The sequence below is a fragment of the Myodes glareolus genome, chromosome 1 (genome assembly GCF_982192425.1).
Source record: "Myodes glareolus chromosome 1, mMyoGla1.1, whole genome shotgun sequence".
Lineage (NCBI taxonomy): Eukaryota > Metazoa > Chordata > Mammalia > Rodentia > Cricetidae > Myodes > Myodes glareolus.
Genome location: NC_142026.1, coordinates 54040233 through 54045054, shown reverse-complemented (window position 1 = coordinate 54045054; position 4822 = coordinate 54040233).

Sequence of the window (4822 nt, the reverse complement as noted above, 5' to 3'; positions counted from 1 at the left end):
GTCTGTTGTTCCTGTCTGTTCTGCACACTGGGTCTGTGAGTGAGTGCCCAGGTCCACATGCAAATTGGGGAAAAAAGAAAGATTCTGGGACTACGTGGCTTTTTGCATGCAGTGGGCACGCTGTGGGCAGTTCTTTCTTCTTTGCCTTCTTTTTCTGGTACTGGAGCTTGAGCCCAGGCCTTACAGATAGATGCCTGGCAAGCACTCCACTGCTGAACTTCAATCCCTCTTAGCCCTGCTCTGTTTTTATTTTAAGACATGGTCTCGGTATGTGGCCCAAGCTGGCTTTACCCTCCAGATCGTCCTGTCTCGGCCTCCCCAGAAGCTGGAATCACAGGCGTGTGCCACCACCGCTGGGCTTGCTCTTGGTCATACTGTGGGCTTAAAAATCACTTTCGTAACTCGAATATTGATAAAGGAAAGGAAGGGAAGAAGGGAGACAGAGAGTAAGAGGGAGAGAGGGAGAGCCCCTATTAGATGCTGTGATGAATGACATTCTATAGGGGCATAAGCAGGGGGCCCTATATGCTATACTTCTTGTTTTATTTTATTTTATTTGTGTGAGACCAGATAGATCATAGTAGAACATGAGACTGTGTATGTCTGTGTCTATGTGTGTGATCCATATGTGCCCACAGCAGGCAGAAGCCACTGACTGTCCTGCTCTATAACTCTGTGTGTGTGTGTGTGTGTGTGTGTGTGTGTGTGTGTGTGTGTGTGTGATCCATATGTGCCCACAGCAGACAGAAGAAGCCACTGACCGTCTTGCTCCATAACTCTCTACCTTGAGACAGGGTTTCTCACTGAACTTGGAATCTGCCGGGTTGTTCTTTTGTTTGTTTTTCAGCTGGGCTTACAGGCCAGCGAGCCCCAGCCATCTTCCCTCAGCACTGGGACTACAAAGTACTTTCTACTGTGCCCAGCTTTTAGGTGGGGGCTGGGGATGCAAACCCAGTTCCTTAGGCTTGCATCGCTGGTGCTCTTACCCACTAACTTAGCTCCCCAGTCTTTCTTCATTTCTTTAGCAAATAGAAGTACATCTTGTCGGCTCCATGTGAACAATGAATTATCTAGTCCAGAGCTGGCATGCGCTGGGAGTCACTGGGTACTGGTCGAACAAGCGGTGCCAGGGGAAGGCTGGAGAGATGGCTCCGCGGCTGAGAGTGTTCACTGTGCCAGGCTTGGTGATACAGCCTTTAATCCCAGCACTCAGGAGGCACAGGCAGGAGGATCTGTGTGAGTTTGAGGCCAGGCTGTTCTATAGAGCGAGTTCCAGGACAGCCAGGGCTATGTAGAGAAACCTACCTAACACACACACACACACACACACACACACACACACACACACACACAATTCTCCCCATCTGTGATCTGCTGGAGAACATGAAGGGGCTGGTCCTGCAGATCCAAAGCTGCAGGATCTCCACAACACAGGCTGACTGCAGGACATCCAAGAGGAGCCCCAATGAGGGCCCAGTATTGACAGCGTGGCAGAAACCAGAGGCCTTGAGCCAGACCAATGACTCTCTGCAATGAACACTTACAAGTAAAGATGTTTGGATAAAAAGATTTACTGTGTGACTCCCTGTGTCGCACAGCAGCTTCCATGACGAGATTTTTCTTTTCCTTTTTTTTCTTTTCTCTTAAATTATATTTTATTTTATTGGTGGTGGCGTTTAGGGCAGAGGGCAGAAACAAAGGGACAGGGAGATGAATGGGATGGAGAAGCAAGATGTGAAAGACACAAAGAATAAATAAAAAGAAAGTTAAAAAAAAAAAAAGAGCACTTACTGCCCTTGCAGAGGACCAGGGTTTGGTTGCCAGCACCCACTTTAGGTGGCTCAACACTGCTAGAATTCCAGACCCAAGGGATCTGACACCCTCTTCTGGCCCCCTCAGGAGGCACCTGCAAGCACACACACATACACAGACCCACAAATAAAAAAAATAAGAAATCTAAGAAAGAAAGAGAGATTCTACAGAGTGAAGAAGAGATCACTAAGTGATGTGGGCCTTGTGAGGAAGACGACATCTAAAAACAGCAAACACAACAACTCAAGTCCAGGCTTGGAGCTCATAGTCTCAGCACTTGATCAGCCTGCGCTATACAACCAAACCGCGTCCTAAGAAGAAAAAAGGAAATGAGAGAGAAAGAGAGAGACAGAAGGAGGGAGAATTTGGGTCTAAGAATGTCTGAGGGATCTGTAGGCTGACAGTTTCCTGCCTTTATTGAGAATTAAGAAGGAAGGAAAAAATCTGTAGTAAGAAACTAGATACAGCTGGGATGCCCCGGGCTTTCTTCTTGCTGTGACAGACTATAGCTTCGAGACACGATCTTAAAAAAAAAAAAAAATCCCATCTTTCAGTCATGTGAGGGCAGGAGGAAGGTATCCAGCTATTGTTTTGTCTAAAAGAATTTCATCCAGAGAGCTGTGGATGGCCTGTTTAACGCTTACGGAGACCTAGTTTCGTTTGGCTCAATGACAGGTCATATTGTCTTTCTTCTGGCTCGTCTAAATACTCGCAATATTTTCTAGATTACAGTGTGATTTTTTTTCACTTCTGCCTGGGCAACAACATGACTTCACTTGCAGGAGGCCATGCAGTGTGGCTCTTGAGAGGCAGTGCCTTTCCCCACCCTGGGAGATTATTATTATTATTATTATTATTATTATTATTATTATTTTATTTTGAGATCAAGGAACCACTCTGCATCTATGCTGGCTTTACAGGTGGGAGCCCATCAAACCTGGGGGCATTATATGAATTTAATGGGGGGAGGGATGGAGCTGCCCACCCCACCTGTAATGCGGGTCTCTTGGACAATCTTCTCCACCACAGCAAATGACTTACTCTGAAAGTGGGGTCAGACCAGATGACGCGGGCATCTTGGGGAGGCTGAGGCAGGAAAAATCACAAGTTCAAGGCTCAGCTGCAGAGTGAATTCTAAGCTAACATAATCAATTTAGTGAGACCCTGCTGCAAAAAAATTAAAGCCAGGAAAAGATGGGGGCTAGATCAAGGGTAGGGGCGCTTGCCTAGCATGTCAGAATTCAATCTCCAATACAGAAAGTAGACAATGAAGGAAGATTGCACCCACCCCCAATATCTGACATCTCTATTTCTTTCATAATCTTGTTGAGAATCCCTTAAAAGGCTTTTGAAACTTTCTTCAAGCTCTCTGGGCAGAAGAGAAGGGTTTGGTGGGAGGGCTGTTTTTAAATCATTGATCCTTGTTATTTTTGTGTAAGGGCACCTAGCATAGCCTCCTTGTGTCTCTCTGATTTTTCGTTAGACAAAGCGAAGCAATCCGGCATTTGTGTGACCCTGAAGAGAGCTCTGGGGTGGCACCCCCAGGGGCTGGAAAAGTCACTGACCAATGTCTGAAATCGGAGGATGAGGACGTCTCGGGCCTGAGGCCAGCGGCTCGCATCTACTACAGACAAGGGGGCACATTACATATAAAGTGATCTGAATTGGCTCATTTTTTTTTCTCCATAAAAACTCAAGCATGGGTAAAATGTAAATTTCTCTAACAAGTGAAGTACATGGCCCCAGCAACTGAGTTCTGGGATGTCAGTACCTGGTACCCGGACTCCACCATCCAGAACGCGGTCCTGGCTTACCAGCTGCGCGGCCTTTCCCCCTTTCATTTAATTCAAAGTGAAACCGCTCAGCATGCAAAACTACAATTAGCCAGGGAGGCGAGAAAGGTGTAAGTGAACAAACAGGCCGATCCATTAGAGTCGAGGGTTATCGGGTCCCCTGCCACTCCTCGGACAGGGCTTATTAAAACTGGTAATGTCCGCCACCAGCCATGCCCCCAGCAAAGAAAGAAGGCCGAGGCAGGCCTATTTCACATGCATCAGACACAAGAATTAAATAGCCCGATATTCCCTAAAAGACTGAAGTACATCTCTTTCTGACATTCATCTTGGGCAAAAATCCATTGATCTCTGCATGTCCCTTGGCAATTATAAAATATTAAAGACAAGTCACACTTTCCTCGTTGGCTTAATTTTTTTTTCTTTTCACAGCTTTCTATTTGATCAGTTTTAACAAGTTAGAAATAGCACATAATGATACTACTAGCGATAACAACAACAACAATAATAATACAGGGTTTTAAAGTTTGTTCTTTTGGCTTCTTTCTTTTTTATTCTGTCGTGGGCTTGTGTTCCATAAAAAGACTCAAGGTCTATCTGTTTCCACACATCGAAAGAAAGCAAGAAGCCAGAGATTCTTTTTCGAGAATGATATTCATTAGCAGAGATCAGCCTAATTTTCAGGGTTTTCCTGTTTAGCACTAGCCAGGCTGTCTCGGAGCTGCTGCATGTTTTAATCCAGGCATATGTGGTATGGCTAGAGGTTTGTGTAGGCTCCACTGAGATTCTATAAAAAGATGTGCATCCCTCTTTCTGTTTTTATGCATTTATAATTTTTTTAGCATTTGATGTTTGCGCATTCAGAATAAAATATAAATGCAAACATAGACCTACATAATAAAAAATGCAGAATTTGGCAGAGCCTGTTTTTCTTGGAATAGCAATTTGGGAGTCTTCAGGGGAAGACACCACCCAATGCTAGCTTTTTTCTCTAGCTCTAGCTCTCCTTGTCATAAATTATGACAACACTACCCCCAAATTTAGAATTCCATTTTGTTTTATCCTTTTGATGATTTTATTTGATATATGTGTGTGTGTGTGTGTGTGTGTGTGTGTGTGTGTGTGTGTGTGTGTCTGGGTGCATGAGTGCAGTGCTCACAGAGGCCAGAAGGGGGCATTAGATTCCCTGGAACTGGAGCCATAAGTAGATGGGTGCC